An 18414-nucleotide genomic window follows, 5' to 3' on the forward strand; every position below is an offset into this window, starting at 1 on the left:
GTCCCTGATGTCGGGCATGCTCCGAGGGTCCTGCTCAAGTGGGTTTTTTGTTTGTTTCTTTTTTCTCAAGTGGTTTTGAGAGTTCAACAGTCATGAATTGCTGCCAATCTTGCAACTGCAAGCACCATGAGGTCTCTGAAGCATACACTGATTGACACAGTCCATCTTCAAGTCTGCGTTTGCCCAGGTTTTCACTGCCAGTCCATGGCTGAGGTGGGTGATTGACTTGTTCTGTCCTCTGTCTTGTCATGGTTAGGGTTCTGAGTGCAGCAGTTTGAATGGGGAGATCCCCAAAGATGATCTCTGTGTCTGTGGTGTTCCCAGTCCAGATTCTGGTATATACTAGCAAGTGCAGGGCCCGGCACAGCCCATCAGCCCGATCAGCTGGTTGTTGCAGTTGCTGGGTTGGTTGTGTTTCCAGGCCTGTCTTCCATGGGAACCAATGGGTGTTGCAGTGCAGCCTGATTCTGCCCAGCACACACTCGGGCATCACCTTGCTTCACTCACGTCACTCCCTGTGGCAGTCCTGATGACAGGGAGCATTCTGATTGGCTACAATCTCTAAGACCTCACAGGGCTGTGTGGCCCTACAAGCTGTCCAATCAGCAGCTGCCTGGTCATAGCAGCCCGGAATCCTGTAGCCTCAGCATTCTAGAAAAGCCATGGTGACAGGCAGCCTCCTCTGTGGGGTGGAGAAAGATGGTGAGTGGTTCAAGCTCTGCTTTCTTTGTTCCTTCTCGCCACAGGCCCTAGCAGAGAAGACATGCAGACTCCATGGAAGCCAGCAGAGCGTGAGTGTGTGGGGTTGGGTTTCCCTTGAGTGTGAGTTTGCTAATCCACTGAAAATGTAGTGAAGCCTAGGGCCTTTTCAACACTGGTACTATGAAAGCACTTGCATTATTCTTCAATGAGAATCCTTGTGTCTGTTCAAGGAGCCAATCGAATCCTAGTTCTCCATTAGAGTAGTGTGTGGACAAACCTATGTAATGTGGAAGAGCCAAGTCAGCTGAATTCCATAGGCAGATTTTATATCCCATTTCCTGTCATGGCTCTCAGTGAATTTTCCCTAGTGCAGTCGAGTGTCATGTAGCTGGGTCACCATAGTGTAAAAGAGATCACTTCAGGGAGATGGTTGGGATCAATACCATGGTTGGATACAGGGTTGGAATCAGCGTTATAATGCTATCTAGACTTATGGTTGTAGTGATGTCAAAGCCTAGATTTCAGGTTAGTGCGAGTTTGAGTGTGAAGTGTAAGGGTGTAACTGTTACGTGTTACTAGTAGGAATACAACTGGGATTATGCTGAGGTGGAATTAAGGTGAGGGCTAGGTCTAATGCTAAAGGCCAAGTCTAGTAGTGAGGTTACTGTTAGGTTTTGAGATTTGAGTTCTGGTTATCCCAATGGTTAGGGTTAGAGTTAGGGTTAGGGTTAGGGTTAGGGTTCTGGTTCAACTTACAAATAAGATTAGCTCCAGACTTAGGTTTTGTATGAGGCGTGCAGTAGGATTTGTGTGAGGATTAGTATTAGGTAAAGAATAGTGTTTGGATTACTGCCAGATAGAGAATTTGGGTTCCATTTGTGGTTCAGGCTTGGTTGGAGTTAGTGCTAGATTGAAGGTTATTGTTAGGACAGTGTGGAATCAGAATACAGTTAGGGTTACACTTGAGGTTAGGATGAAAGCTGTGGCTACATTGAGGATGAAGAGGTTGTTTTGTTTGAATTTGAGTATCTTGGTGAGGTTCTAGTCAATGTCCAAATGATTATGCTTAGAGCTAGAGTTCATGGTAGGTTGTGGACTAATGGTACTGCTCAAGTTCTTGTAGGATTAAGGTGAGGTCCAAATCTAGTGTTAGGTCCAAATCTTGTGGTGAAGGTTTTGGCTACAGTTGAAATGGGGTTAGTGTTCTAATGAGGGTGATGATTCAAATTAGCATTGCGGTTTAGGCTTAGAAATGTCACTGGGATTGGGTTCAGTGTTCGGGCTAGGCTTAGTATGACAGTGATGTCTCCATGTGTGTCAGTGTTGGAGTCAGTATTGGGACCATAGATTTGGTTGGGTTTAGGGCTAGGATCACTTTTAGGATTGGGGCTAGAGCTAGAGCTAGAGCTAGTATCAGCATGCGGATTAGGATGATGGCCAGGGTTGGAGATCATCCTGTCTGGCTTTGGGTTTCCTCTAACTTGTAATTAGTATTCGTGCTAGGCTTTGAAATATGGCTTGGGTAAGTGCTGTATATCTTACTTTCCAATGAAACGTCATCATTCTGAATAACAAAAGAGTTATGGCTACTCTAGCTTGAATTTATGACTAGGGCCAACGTCAGGTTTAGAATGAGACCTATAGCCTGTCTGCTGATTATAGCTATCAAAAGTCAAGAGACTGAGTCAGCGTTACAGGCAGGGTTAGTGTGAACTCTTCCTGTAGAAGTAGCCCTAGTTTTAATCTTTCACCTAGCGCTACTCTCATCAACCTCTGCTTTGACTTAACCCTGTCTCAAATATTAACCTTAATCCTTGTCCATCTCTACTACCGCCCAAACCATAGTCCTACACCAATCGTAATCCCAAGATTTTTAAAACAATCTAACTGAAATATGAGCGTTCAAACTCAACATAATGCCAAGCAGACTCATAGCCCCAAGTGAAACACCAGACCTAAACACAACGCTAAAGATTCCCTTCATCCTGAACCAGCCGGGTTCCTGAAACAAATCTTCCCTGAGGTCAGCCCTTTCTGTAACTCTAAGCCCAGCCCTAGACTTGCCCTGATCATACCCCTAGACCAAATGATGACGCGATTTCTACTACTACTACTAAGTGTATCCCTAGCTCAAACACAAATCAAACTCCTAAAGCTAACCCTAACTCCTTTTGTTTTTGTTTCATTGTATTTTTGACAATCTTGACATAGTTCATTAGGGTAAAAAGGCTCGAGGGCTACAGGACAGTGGGTAAGGCTATTATTCCCACATTCTCTTCTTTTACTGTATCTGGGGTAAATGGGGAGGGAGGTAAAAGGAGAAGCCCCAGCCAGTCTCCACCCAACCCCAGGTCCCTGATGTCGGGCATGCTCCGAGGGTCCTGCTCAAGTGGGTTTTTTGTTTGTTTCTTTTTTCTCAAGTGGTTTTGAGAGTTCAACAGTCATGAATTGCTGCCAATCTTGCAACTGCAAGCACCATGAGGTCTCTGAAGCATACACTGATTGACACAGTCCATCTTCGAGTCTGCGTTTGCCCAGGTTTTCACTGCCAGTCCATGGCTGAGGTGGGTGATTGACTTGTTCTGTCCTCTGTCTTGTCATGGTTAGGGTTCTGAGTGCAGCAGTTTGAATAGGGAGATCCCCAAAAATGATCTCTGTGTCTGTGGTGTTCCCAGTCCAGATTCTGGTATATACTAGCAAGTGCAGGGCCCGGCACAGCCCATCAGCCCGATCAGCTGGTTGTTGCAGTTGCTGGGTTGGTTGTGTTTCCAGGCCTATCTTCCACGGGAACCAATGGGTGTTGCAGTGCAGCCTGATTCTGCCCAGCACACACTCGGGCATCACTCTTGCTTCACTCACGTCACTCCCTGTGGCAGTCCTGATGACAGGGAGCATTCTGATTGGCTACAATCTCTAAGACCTCACAGGGCTGTGTGGCCCTACAAGCTGTCCAATCAGCAGCTGCCTGGTCATAGCAGCCCGGAATCCTGTAGCCTCAGCATTCTAGAAAAGCCATGGTGACAGGCAGCCTCCTCTGTGGGGTGGAGAAAGATGGTGAGTGGTTCAAGCTCTGCTTTCTTTGTTCCTTCTCGCCACAGGCCCTAGCAGAGAAGACATGCAGACTCCATGGAAGCCAGCAGAGCGTGAGTGTGTGGGGTTGGGTTTCCCTTGAGTGTGAGTTTGCTAATCCACTGAAAATGTAGTGAAGCCTAGGGCCTTTTCAACACTGGTACTATGAAAGCACTTGCATTATTCTTCAATGAGAATCCTTGTGTCTGTTCAAGGAGCCAATCGAATCCTAGTTCTCCATTAGAGTAGTGTGTGGACAAACCTATGTAATGTGGAAGAGCCAAGTCAGCTGAATTCCATAGGCAGATTTTATATCCCATTTCCTGTCATGGCTCTCAGTGAATTTTCCCTAGTGCAGTCGAGTGTCATGTAGCTGGGTCACCATAGTGTAAAAGAGATCACTTCAGGGAGATGGTTGGGATCAATACCATGGTTGGATACAGGGTTGGAATCAGCGTTATAATGCTATCTAGACTTATGGTTGTAGTGATGTCAAAGCCTAGATTTCAGGTTAGTGCGAGTTTGAGTGTGAAGTGTAAGGGTGTAACTGTTACGTGTTACTAGTAGGAATAGAACTGGGATTATGCTGAGGTGGAATTAAGGTGAGGGCTAGGTCTAATGCTAAAGGCCAAGTCTAGTAGTGAGGTTACTGTTAGGTTTTGAGATTTGAGTTCTGGTTATCCCAATGGTTAGGGTTAGAGTTAGGGTTAGGGTTAGGGTTCTGGTTCAACTTACAAATAAGATTAGCTCCAGACTTAGGTTTTGTATGAGGCGTGCAGTAGGATTTGTGTGAGGATTAGTATTAGGTAAAGAATAGTGTTTGGATTACTGCCAGATAGAGAATTTGGGTTCCATTTGTGGTTCAGGCTTGGTTGGAGTTAGTGCTAGATTGAAGGTTATTGTTAGGACAGTGTGGAATCAGAATACAGTTAGGGTTACACTTGAGGTTAGGATGAAAGCTGTGGCTACATTGAGGATGAAGAGGTTGTTTTGTTTGAATTTGAGTATCATGGTGAGGTTCTAGTCAATGTCCAAATGATTATGCTTAGAGCTAGAGTTCATGGTAGGTTGTGGACTGATGGTACTGCTCAAGTTCTTGTAGGATTAAGGTGAGGTCCAAATCTAGTGTTAGGTCCAAATCTTGTGGTGAAGGTTTTGGCTACAGTTGAAATGGGGTTAGTGTTCTAATGAGGGTGATGATTCAAATTAGCATTGCGGTTTAGGCTTAGAAATGTCACTGGGATTGGGTTCAGTGTTCGGGCTAGGCTTAGTATGACAGTGATGTCTCCATGTGTGTCAGTGTTGGAGTCAGTATTGGGACCATAGATTTGGTTGGGTTTAGGGCTAGGATCACTTTTAGGATTGGGGCTAGAGCTAGAGCTAGAGCTAGTATCAGCATGCGGATTAGGATGATGGCCAGGGTTGGAGATCATCCTGTCTGGCTTTGGGTTTCCTCTAACTTGTAATTAGTATTCGTGCTAGGCTTTGAAATATGGCTTGGGTAAGTGCTGTATATCTTACTTTCCAATGAAACGTCATCATTCTGAATAACAAAAGAGTTATGGCTACTCTAGCTTGAATTTATGACTAGGGCCAACGTCAGGTTTAGAATGAGACCTATAGCCTGTCTGCTGATTATAGCTATCAAAAGTCAAGAGACTGAGTCAGCGTTACAGGCAGGGTTAGTGTGAACTCTTCCTGTAGAAGTAGCCCTAGTTTTAATCTTTCACCTAGCGCTACTCTCATCAACCTCTGCTTTGACTTAACCCTGTCTCAAATATTAACCTTAATCCTTGTCCATCTCTACTACCGCCCAAACCATAGTCCTACACCAATCGTAATCCCAAGATTTTTAAAACAATCTAACTGAAATATGAGCGTTCAAACTCAACATAATGCCAAGCAGACTCATAGCCCCAAGTGAAACACCAGACCTAAACACAACGCTAAAGATTCCCTTCATCCTGAACCAGCCGGGTTCCTGAAACAAATCTTCCCTGAGGTCAGCCCTTTCTGTAACTCTAAGCCCAGCCCTAGACTTGCCCTGATCATACCCCTAGACCAAATGATGACGCGATTTCTACTACTACTACTAAGTGTATCCCTAGCTCAAACACAAATCAAACTCCTAAAGCTAACCCTAACTCCTTTTGTTTTTGTTTCATTGTATTTTTGACAATCTTGACATAGTTCATTAGGGTAAAAAGGCTCGAGGGCTACAGGACAGTGGGTAAGGCTATTATTCCCACATTCTCTTCTTTTACTGTATCTGGGGTAAATGGGGAGGGAGGTAAAAGGAGAAACCCCAGCCAGTCTCCACCCAACCCCAGGTCCCTGATGTCGGGCATGCTCCGAGGGTCCTGCTCAAGTGGGTTTTTTGTTTGTTTCTTTTTTCTCAAGTGGTTTTGAGAGTTCAACAGTCATGAATTGCTGCCAATCTTGCAACTGCAAGCACCATGAGGTCTCTGAAGCATACACTGATTGACACAGTCCATCTTCGAGTCTGCGTTTGCCCAGGTTTTCACTGCCAGTCCATGGCTGAGGTGGGTGATTGACTTGTTCTGTCCTCTGTCTTGTCATGGTTAGGGTTCTGAGTGCAGCAGTTTGAATGGGGAGATCCCCAAAGATGATCTCTGTGTCTGTGGTGTTCCCAGTCCAGATTCTGGTATATACTAGCAAGTGCAGGGCCCGGCACAGCCCATCAGCCCGATCAGCTGGTTGTTGCAGTTGCTGGGTTGGTTGTGTTTCCAGGCCTGTCTTCCACGGGAACCAATGGGTGTTGCAGTGCAGCCTGATTCTGCCCAGCACACACTCGGGCATCACCTTGCTTCACTCACGTCACTCCCTGTGGCAGTCCTGATGACAGGGAGCATTCTGATTGGCTACAATCTCTAAGACCTCACAGGGCTGTGTGGCCCTACAAGCTGTCCAATCAGCAGCTGCCTGGTCATAGCAGCCCGGAATCCTGTAGCCTCAGCATTCTAGAAAAGCCATGGTGACAGGCAGCCTCCTCTGTGGGGTGGAGAAAGATGGTGAGTGGTTCAAGCTCTGCTTTCTTTGTTCCTTCTCGCCACAGGCCCTAGCAGAGAAGACATGCAGACTCCATGGAAGCCAGCAGAGCGTGAGTGTGTGGGGTTGGGTTTCCCTTGAGTGTGAGTTTGCTAATCCACTGAAAATGTAGTGAAGCCTAGGGCCTTTTCAACACTGGTACTATGAAAGCACTTGCATTATTCTTCAATGAGAATCCTTGTGTCTGTTCAAGGAGCCAATCGAATCCTAGTTCTCCATTAGAGTAGTGTGTGGACAAACCTATGTAATGTGGAAGAGCCAAGTCAGCTGAATTCCATAGGCAGATTTTATATCCCATTTCCTGTCATGGCTCTCAGTGAATTTTCCCTAGTGCAGTCGAGTGTCATGTAGCTGGGTCACCATAGTGTAAAAGAGATCACTTCAGGGAGATGGTTGGGATCAATACCATGGTTGGATACAGGGTTGGAATCAGCGTTATAATGCTATCTAGACTTATGGTTGTAGTGATGTCAAAGCCTAGATTTCAGGTTAGTGCGAGTTTGAGTGTGAAGTGTAAGGGTGTAACCGTTACGTGTTACTAGTAGGAATAGAACTGGGATTATGCTGAGGTGGAATTAAGGTGAGGGCTAGGTCTAATGCTAAAGGCCAAGTCTAGTAGTGAGGTTACTGTTAGGTTTTGAGATTTGAGTTCTGGTTATCCCAATGGTTAGGGTTAGAGTTAGGGTTAGGGTTAGGGTTCTGGTTCAACTTACAAATAAGATTAGCTCCAGACTTAGGTTTTGTATGAGGCGTGCAGTAGGATTTGTGTGAGGATTAGTATTAGGTAAAGAATAGTGTTTGGATTACTGCCAGATAGAGAATTTGGGTTCCATTTGTGGTTCAGGCTTGGTTGGAGTTAGTGCTAGATTGAAGGTTATTGTTAGGACAGTGTGGAATCAGAATACAGTTAGGGTTACACTTGAGGTTAGGATGAAAGCTGTGGCTACATTGAGGATGAAGAGGTTGTTTTGTTTGAATTTGAGTATCATGGTGAGGTTCTAGTCAATGTCCAAATGATTATGCTTAGAGCTAGAGTTCATGGTAGGTTGTGGACTGATGGTACTGCTCAAGTTCTTGTAGGATTAAGGTGAGGTCCAAATCTAGTGTTAGGTCCAAATCTTGTGGTGAAGGTTTTGGCTACAGTTGAAATGGGGTTAGTGTTCTAATGAGGGTGATGATTCAAATTAGCATTGCGGTTTAGGCTTAGAAATGTCACTGGGATTGGGTTCAGTGTTCGGGCTAGGCTTAGTATGACAGTGATGTCTCCATGTGTGTCAGTGTTGGAGTCAGTATTGGGACCATAGATTTGGTTGGGTTTAGGGCTAGGATCACTTTTAGGATTGGGGCTAGAGCTAGAGCTAGAGCTAGTATCAGCATGCGGATTAGGATGATGGCCAGGGTTGGAGATCATCCTGTCTGGCTTTGGGTTTCCTCTAACTTGTAATTAGTATTCGTGCTAGGCTTTGAAATATGGCTTGGGTAAGTGCTGTATATCTTACTTTCCAATGAAACGTCATCATTCTGAATAACAAAAGAGTTATGGCTACTCTAGCTTGAATTTATGACTAGGGCCAACGTCAGGTTTAGAATGAGACCTATAGCCTGTCTGCTGATTATAGCTATCAAAAGTCAAGAGACTGAGTCAGCGTTACAGGCAGGGTTAGTGTGAACTCTTCCTGTAGAAGTAGCCCTAGTTTTAATCTTTCACCTAGCGCTACTCTCATCAACCTCTGCTTTGACTTAACCCTGTCTCAAATATTAACCTTAATCCTTGTCCATCTCTACTACCGCCCAAACCATAGTCCTACACCAATCGTAATCCCAAGATTTTTAAAACAATCTAACTGAAATATGAGCGTTCAAACTCAACATAATGCCAAGCAGAGTCATAGCCCCAAGTGAAACACCAGACCTAAACACAACGCTAAAGATTCCCTTCATCCTGAACCAGCCGGGTTCCTGAAACAAATCTTCCCTGAGGTCAGCCCTTTCTGTAACTCTAAGCCCAGCCCTAGACTTGCCCTGATCATACCCCTAGACCAAATGATGACGCGATTTCTACTACTACTACTAAGTGTATCCCTAGCTCAAACACAAACTCCTAAAGCTAACCCTAACTCCTTTTGTTTTTGTTTCATTGTATTTTTGACAATCTTGACATAGTTCATTAGGGTAAAAAGGCTCGAGGGCTACAGGACAGTGGGTAAGGCTATTATTCCCACATTCTCTTCTTTTACTGTATCTGGGGTAAATGGGGAGGGAGGTAAAAGGAGAAACCCCAGCCAGTCTCCACCCAACCCCAGGTCCCTGATGTCGGGCATGCTCCGAGGGTCCTGCTCAAGTGGGTTTTTTGTTTGTTTCTTTTTTCTCAAGTGGTTTTGAGAGTTCAACAGTCATGAATTGCTGCCAATCTTGCAACTGCAAGCACCATGAGGTCTCTGAAGCATACACTGATTGACACAGTCCATCTTCGAGTCTGCGTTTGCCCAGGTTTTCACTGCCAGTCCATGGCTGAGGTGGGTGATTGACTTGTTCTGTCCTCTGTCTTGTCATGGTTAGGGTTCTGAGTGCAGCAGTTTGAATGGGGAGATCCCCAAAGATGATCTCTGTGTCTGTGGTGTTCCCAGTCCAGATTCTGGTATATACTAGCAAGTGCAGGGCCCGGCACAGCCCATCAGCCCGATCAGCTGGTTGTTGCAGTTGCTGCGTTGGTTGTGTTTCCAGGCCTGTCTTCCACGGGAACCAATGGGTGTTGCAGTGCAGCCTGATTCTGCCGAGCACACACTCGGGCATCACCTTGCTTCACTCACGTCACTCCCTGTGGCAGTCCTGATGACAGGGAGCATTCTGATTGGCTACAATCTCTAAGACCTCACAGGGCTGTGTGGCCCTACAAGCTGTCCAATCAGCAGCTGCCTGGTCATAGCAGCCCGGAATCCTGTAGCCTCAGCATTCTAGAAAAGCCATGGTGACAGGCAGCCTCCTCTGTGGGGTGGAGAAAGATGGTGAGTGGTTCAAGCTCTGCTTTCTTTGTTCCTTCTCGCCACAGGCCCTAGCAGAGAAGACATGCAGACTCCATGGAAGCCAGCAGAGCGTGAGTGTGTGGGGTTGGGTTTCCCTTGAGTGTGAGTTTGCTAATCCACTGAAAATGTAGTGAAGCCTAGGGCCTTTTCAACACTGGTACTATGAAAGCACTTGCATTATTCTTCAATGAGAATCCTTGTGTCTGTTCAAGGAGCCAATCGAATCCTAGTTCTCCATTAGAGTAGTGTGTGGACAAACCTATGTAATGTGGAAGAGCCAAGTCAGCTGAATTCCATAGGCAGATTTTATATCCCATTTCCTGTCATGGCTCTCAGTGAATTTTCCCTAGTGCAGTCGAGTGTCATGTAGCTGGGTCACCATAGTGTAAAAGAGATCACTTCAGGGAGATGGTTGGGATCAATACCATGGTTGGATACAGGGTTGGAATCAGCGTTATAATGCTATCTAGACTTATGGTTGTAGTGATGTCAAAGCCTAGATTTCAGGTTAGTGCGAGTTTGAGTGTGAAGTGTAAGGGTGTAACCGTTACGTGTTACTAGTAGGAATAGAACTGGGATTATGCTGAGGTGGAATTAAGGTGAGGGCTAGGTCTAATGCTAAAGGCCAAGTCTAGTAGTGAGGTTACTGTTAGGTTTTGAGATTTGAGTTCTGGTTATCCCAATGGTTAGGGTTAGAGTTAGGGTTAGGGTTAGGGTTCTGGTTCAACTTACAAATAAGATTAGCTCCAGACTTAGGTTTTGTATGAGGCGTGCAGTAGGATTTGTGTGAGGATTAGTATTAGGTAAAGAATAGTGTTTGGATTACTGCCAGATAGAGAATTTGGGTTCCATTTGTGGTTCAGGCTTGGTTGGAGTTAGTGCTAGATTGAAGGTTATTGTTAGGACAGTGTGGAATCAGAATACAGTTAGGGTTACACTTGAGGTTAGGATGAAAGCTGTGGCTACATTGAGGATGAAGAGGTTGTTTTGTTTGAATTTGAGTATCTTGGTGAGGTTCTAGTCAATGTCCAAATGATTATGCTTAGAGCTAGAGTTCATGGTAGGTTGTGGACTAATGGTACTGCTCAAGTTCTTGTAGGATTAAGGTGAGGTCCAAATCTAGTGTTAGGTCCAAATCTTGTGGTGAAGGTTTTGGCTACAGTTGAAATGGGGTTAGTGTTCTAATGAGGGTGATGATTCAAATTAGCATTGCGGTTTAGGCTTAGAAATGTCACTGGGATTGGGTTCAGTGTTCGGGCTAGGCTTAGTATGACAGTGATGTCTCCATGTGTGTCAGTGTTGGAGTCAGTATTGGGACCATAGATTTGGTTGGGTTTAGGGCTAGGATCACTTTTAGGATTGGGGCTAGAGCTAGAGCTAGAGCTAGTATCAGCATGCGGATTAGGATGATGGCCAGGGTTGGAGATCATCCTGTCTGGCTTTGGGTTTCCTCTAACTTGTAATTAGTATTCGTGCTAGGCTTTGAAATATGGCTTGGGTAAGTGCTGTATATCTTACTTTCCAATGAAACGTCATCATTCTGAATAACAAAAGAGTTATGGCTACTCTAGCTTGAATTTATGACTAGGGCCAACGTCAGGTTTAGAATGAGACCTATAGCCTGTCTGCTGATTATAGCTATCAAAAGTCAAGAGACTGAGTCAGCGTTACAGGCAGGGTTAGTGTGAACTCTTCCTGTAGAAGTAGCCCTAGTTTTAATCTTTCACCTAGCGCTACTCTCATCAACCTCTGCTTTGACTTAACCCTGTCTCAAATATTAACCTTAATCCTTGTCCATCTCTACTACCGCCCAAACCATAGTCCTACACCAATCGTAATCCCAAGATTTTTAAAACAATCTAACTGAAATATGAGCGTTCAAACTCAACATAATGCCAAGCAGAGTCATAGCCCCAAGTGAAACACCAGACCTAAACACAACGCTAAAGATTCCCTTCATCCTGAACCAGCCGGGTTCCTGAAACAAATCTTCCCTGAGGTCAGCCCTTTCTGTAACTCTAAGCCCAGCCCTAGACTTGCCCTGATCATACCCCTAGACCAAATGATGACGCGATTTCTACTACTACTACTAAGTGTATCCCTAGCTCAAACACAAATCAAACTCCTAAAGCTAACCCTAACTCCTTTTGTTTTTGTTTCATTGTATTTTTGACAATCTTGACATAGTTCATTAGGGTAAAAAGGCTCGAGGGCTACAGGACAGTGGGTAAGGCTATTATTCCCACATTCTCTTCTTTTACTGTATCTGGGGTAAATGGGGAGGGAGGTAAAAGGAGAAGCCCCAGCCAGTCTCCACCCAACCCCAGGTCCCTGATGTCGGGCATGCTCCGAGGGTCCTGCTCAAGTGGGTTTTTTGTTTGTTTCTTTTTTCTCAAGTGGTTTTGAGAGTTCAACAGTCATGAATTGCTGCCAATCTTGCAACTGCAAGCACCATGAGGTCTCTGAAGCATACACTGATTGACACAGTCCATCTTCGAGTCTGCGTTTGCCCAGGTTTTCACTGCCAGTCCATGGCTGAGGTGGGTGATTGACTTGTTCTGTCCTCTGTCTTGTCATGGTTAGGGTTCTGAGTGCAGCAGTTTGAATGGGGAGATCCCCAAAGATGATCTCTGTGTCTGTGGTGTTCCCAGTCCAGATTCTGGTATATACTAGCAAGTGCAGGGCCCGGCACAGCCCATCAGCCCGATCAGCTGGTTGTTGCAGTTGCTGGGTTGGTTGTGTTTCCAGGCCTGTCTTCCATGGGAACCAATGGGTGTTGCAGTGCAGCCTGATTCTGCCCAGCACACACTCGGGCATCACCTTGCTTCACTCACGTCACTCCCTGTGGCAGTCCTGATGACAGGGAGCATTCTGATTGGCTACAATCTCTAAGACCTCACAGGGCTGTGTGGCCCTACAAGCTGTCCAATCAGCAGCTGCCTGGTCATAGCAGCCCGGAATCCTGTAGCCTCAGCATTCTAGAAAAGCCATGGTGACAGGCAGCCTCCTCTGTGGGGTGGAGAAAGATGGTGAGTGGTTCAAGCTCTGCTTTCTTTGTTCCTTCTCGCCACAGGCCCTAGCAGAGAAGACATGCAGACTCCATGGAAGCCAGCAGAGCGTGAGTGTGTGGGGTTGGGTTTCCCTTGAGTGTGAGTTTGCTAATCCACTGAAAATGTAGTGAAGCCTAGGGCCTTTTCAACACTGGTACTATGAAAGCACTTGCATTATTCTTCAATGAGAATCCTTGTGTCTGTTCAAGGAGCCAATCGAATCCTAGTTCTCCATTAGAGTAGTGTGTGGACAAACCTATGTAATGTGGAAGAGCCAAGTCAGCTGAATTCCATAGGCAGATTTTATATCCCATTTCCTGTCATGGCTCTCAGTGAATTTTCCCTAGTGCAGTCGAGTGTCATGTAGCTGGGTCACCATAGTGTAAAAGAGATCACTTCAGGGAGATGGTTGGGATCAATACCATGGTTGGATACAGGGTTGGAATCAGCGTTATAATGCTATCTAGACTTATGGTTGTAGTGATGTCAAAGCCTAGATTTCAGGTTAGTGCGAGTTTGAGTGTGAAGTGTAAGGGTGTAACTGTTACGTGTTACTAGTAGGAATAGAACTGGGATTATGCTGAGGTGGAATTAAGGTGAGGGCTAGGTCTAATGCTAAAGGCCAAGTCTAGTAGTGAGGTTACTGTTAGGTTTTGAGATTTGAGTTCTGGTTATCCCAATGGTTAGGGTTAGAGTTAGGGTTAGGGTTAGGGTTAGGGTTCTGGTTCAACTTACAAATAAGATTAGCTCCAGACTTAGGTTTTGTATGAGGCGTGCAGTAGGATTTGTGTGAGGATTAGTATTAGGTAAAGAATAGTGTTTGGATTACTGCCAGATAGAGAATTTGGGTTCCATTTGTGGTTCAGGCTTGGTTGGAGTTAGTGCTAGATTGAAGGTTATTGTTAGGACAGTGTGGAATCAGAATACAGTTAGGGTTACACTTGAGGTTAGGATGAAAGCTGTGGCTACATTGAGGATGAAGAGGTTGTTTTGTTTGAATTTGAGTATCTTGGTGAGGTTCTAGTCAATGTCCAAATGATTATGCTTAGAGCTAGAGTTCATGGTAGGTTGTGGACTAATGGTACTGCTCAAGTTCTTGTAGGATTAAGGTGAGGTCCAAATCTAGTGTTAGGTCCAAATCTTGTGGTGAAGGTTTTGGCTACAGTTGAAATGGGGTTAGTGTTCTACTGAGGGTGATGATTCAAATTAGCATTGCGGTTTAGGCTTAGAAATGTCACTGGGATTGGGTTCAGTGTTCGGGCTAGGCTTAGTATGACAGTGATGTCTCCATGTGTGTCAGTGTTGGAGTCAGTATTGGGACCATAGATTTGGTTGGGTTTAGGGCTAGGATCACTTTTAGGATTGGGGCTAGAGCTAGAGCTAGAGCTAGTATCAGCATGCGGATTAGGATGATGGCCAGGGTTGGAGATCATCTTGTCTGGCTTTGGGTTTCCTCTAACTTGTAATTAGTATTCGTGCTAGGCTTTGAAATATGGCTTGGGTAAGTGCTGTATATCTTACTTTCCAATGAAACGTCATCATTCTGAATAACAAAAGAGTTATGGCTACTCTAGCTTGAATTTATGACTAGGGCCAACGTCAGGTTTAGAATGAGACCTATAGCCTGTCTGCTGATTATAGCTATCAAAAGTCAAGAGACTGAGTCAGCGTTACAGGCAGGGTTAGTGTGAACTCTTCCTGTAGAAGTAGCCCTATTTTTAATCTTTCACCTAGCGCTACTCTCATCAACCTCTGCTTTGACTTAACCCTGTCTCAAATATTAACCTTAATCCTTGTCCATCTCTACTACCGCCCAAACCATAGTCCTACACCAATCGTAATCCCAAGATTTTTAAAACAATCTAACTGAAATATGAGCGTTCAAACTCAACATAATGCCAAGCAGAGTCATAGCCCCAAGTGAAACACCAGACCTAAACACAACGCTAAAGATTCCCTTCATCCTGAACCAGCCGGGTTCCTGAAACAAATCTTCCCTGAGGTCAGCCCTTTCTGTAACTCTAAGCCCAGCCCTAGACTTGCCCTGATCATACCCCTAGACCAAATGATGACGCGATTTCTACTACTACTACTAAGTGTATCCCTAGCTCAAACACAAATCAAACTCCTAAAGCTAACCCTAACTCCTTTTGTTTTTGTTTCATTGTATTTTTGACAATCTTGACATAGTTCATTAGGGTAAAAAGGCTCGAGGGCTACAGGACAGTGGGTAAGGCTATTATTCCCACATTCTCTTCTTTTACTGTATCTGGGGTAAATGGGGAGGGAGGTAAAAGGAGAAACCCCAGCCAGTCTCCACCCAACCCCAGGTCCCTGATGTCGGGCATGCTCCGAGGGTCCTGCTCAAGTGGGTTTTTTGTTTGTTTCTTTTTTCTCAAGTGGTTTTGAGAGTTCAACAGTCATGAATTGCTGCCAATCTTGCAACTGCAAGCACCATGAGGTCTCTGAAGCATACACTGATTGACACAGTCCATCTTCGAGTCTGCGTTTGCCCAGGTTTTCACTGCCAGTCCATGGCTGAGGTGGGTGATTGACTTGTTCTGTCCTCTGTCTTGTCATGGTTAGGGTTCTGAGTGCAGCAGTTTGAATGGGGAGATCCCCAAAGATGATCTCTGTGTCTGTGGTGTTCCCAGTCCAGATTCTGGTATATACTAGCAAGTGCAGGGCCCGGCACAGCCCATCAGCCCGATCAGCTGGTTGTTGCAGTTGCTGGGTTGGTTGTGTTTCCAGGCCTGTCTTCCACGGGAACCAATGGGTGTTGCAGTGCAGCCTGATTCTGCCGAGCACACACTCGGGCATCACCTTGCTTCACTCACGTCACTCCCTGTGGCAGTCCTGATGACAGGGAGCATTCTGATTGGCTACAATCTCTAAGACCTCACAGGGCTGTGTGGCCCTACAAGCTGTCCAATCAGCAGCTGCCTGGTCATAGCAGCCCGGAATCCTGTAGCCTCAGCATTCTAGAAAAGCCATGGTGACAGGCAGCCTCCTCTGTGGGGTGGAGAAAGATGGTGAGTGGTTCAAGCTCTGCTTTCTTTGTTCCTTCTCGCCACAGGCCCTAGCAGAGAAGACATGCAGACTCCATGGAAGCCAGCAGAGCGTGAGTGTGTGGGGTTGGGTTTCCCTTGAGTGTGAGTTTGCTAATCCACTGAAAATGTAGTGAAGCCTAGGGCCTTTTCAACACTGGTACTATGAAAGCACTTGCATTATTCTTCAATGAGAATCCTTGTGTCTGTTCAAGGAGCCAATCGAATCCTAGTTCTCCATTAGAGTAGTGTGTGGACAAACCTATGTAATGTGGAAGAGCCAAGTCAGCTGAATTCCATAGGCAGATTTTATATCCCATTTCCTGTCATGGCTCTCAGTGAATTTTCCCTAGTGCAGTCGAGTGTCATGTAGCTGGGTCACCATAGTGTAAAAGAGATCACTTCAGGGAGATGGTTGGGATCAATACCATGGTTGGATACAGGGTTGGAATCAGCGTTATAATGCTATCTAGACTTATGGTTGTAGTGATGTCAAAGCCTAGATTTCAGGTTAGTGCGAGTTTGAGTGTGAAGTGTAAGGGTGTAACCGTTACGTGTTACTAGTAGGAATAGAACTGGGATTATGCTGAGGTGGAATTAAGGTGAGGGCTAGGTCTAATGCTAAAGGCCAAGTCTAGTAGTGAGGTTACTGTTAGGTTTTGAGATTTGAGTTCTGGTTATCCCAATGGTTAGGGTTAGAGTTAGGGTTAGGGTTAGGGTTAGGGTTCTGGTTCAACTTACAAATAAGATTAGCTCCAGACTTAGGTTTTGTATGAGGCGTGCAGTAGGATTTGTGTGAGGATTAGTATTAGGTAAAGAATAGTGTTTGGATTACTGCCAGATAGAGAATTTGGGTTCCATTTGTGGTTCAGGCTTGGTTGGAGTTAGTGCTAGATTGAAGGTTATTGTTAGGACAGTGTGGAATCAGAATACAGTTAGGGTTACACTTGAGGTTAGGATGAAAGCTGTGGCTACATTGAGGATGAAGAGGTTGTTTTGTTTGAATTTGAGTATCATGGTGAGGTTCTAGTCAATGTCCAAATGATTATGCTTAGAGCTAGAGTTCATGGTAGGTTGTGGACTGATGGTACTGCTCAAGTTCTTGTAGGATTAAGGTGAGGTCCAAATCTAGTGTTAGGTCCAAATCTTGTGGTGAAGGTTTTGGCTACAGTTGAAATGGGGTTAGTGTTCTAATGAGGGTGATGATTCAAATTAGCATTGCGGTTTAGGCTTAGAAATGTCACTGGGATTGGGTTCAGTGTTCGGGCTAGGCTTAGTATGACAGTGATGTCTCCATGTGTGTCAGTGTTGGAGTCAGTATTAGGACCATAGATTTGGTTGGGTTTAGGGCTAGGATCACTTTTAGGATTGGGGCTAGAGCTAGAGCTAGAGCTAGTATCAGCATGCGGATTAGGATGATGGCCAGGGTTGGAGATCATCCTGTCTGGCTTTGGGTTTCCTTTAACTTGTAATTAGTATTCGTGCTAGGCTTTGAAATATGGCTTGGGTAAGTGCTGTATATCTTACTTTCCAATGAAACGTCATCATTCTGAATAACAAAAGAGTTATGGCTACTCTAGCTTGAATTTATGACTAGGGCCAACGTCAGGTTTAGAATGAGACCTATAGCCTGTCTGCTGATTATAGCTATCAAAAGTCAAGAGACTGAGTCAGCGTTACAGGCAGGGTTAGTGTGAACTCTTCCTGTAGAAGTAGCCCTAGTTTTAATCTTTCACCTAGCGCTACTCTCATCAACCTCTGCTTTGACTTAACCCTGTCTCAAATATTAACCTTAATCCTTGTCCATCTCTACTACCGCCCAAACCATAGTCCTACACCAATCGTAATCCCAAGATTTTTAAAACAATCTAACTGAAATATGAGCGTTCAAACTCAACATAATGCCAAGCAGAGTCATAGCCCCAAGTGAAACACCAGACCTAAACACAACGCTAAAGATTCCCTTCATCCTGAACCAGCCGGGTTCCTGAAACAAATCTTCCCTGAGGTCAGCCCTTTCTGTAACTCTAAGCCCAGCCCTAGACTTGCCCTGATCATACCCCTAGACCAAATGATGACGCGATTTCTACTACTACTACTAAGTGTATCCCTAGCTCAAACACAAATCAAACTCCTAAAGCTAACCCTAACTCCTTTTGTTTTTGTTTCATTGTATTTTTGACAATCTTGACATAGTTCATTAGGGTAAAAAGGCTCGAGGGCTACAGGACAGTGGGTAAGGCTATTATTCCCACATTCTCTTCTTTTACTGTATCTGGGGTAAATGGGGAGGGAGGTAAAAGGAGAAACCCCAGCCAGTCTCCACCCAACCCCAGGTCCCTGATGTCGGGCATGCTCCGAGGGTCCTGCTCAAGTGGGTTTTTTGTTTGTTTCTTTTTTCTCAAGTGGTTTTGAGAGTTCAACAGTCATGAATTGCTGCCAATCTTGCAACTG

The sequence above is a fragment of the Ochotona princeps genome, chromosome 2 (genome assembly GCF_030435755.1).
Source record: "Ochotona princeps isolate mOchPri1 chromosome 2, mOchPri1.hap1, whole genome shotgun sequence".
Taxonomy (NCBI): Eukaryota; Metazoa; Chordata; class Mammalia; order Lagomorpha; family Ochotonidae; genus Ochotona; species Ochotona princeps.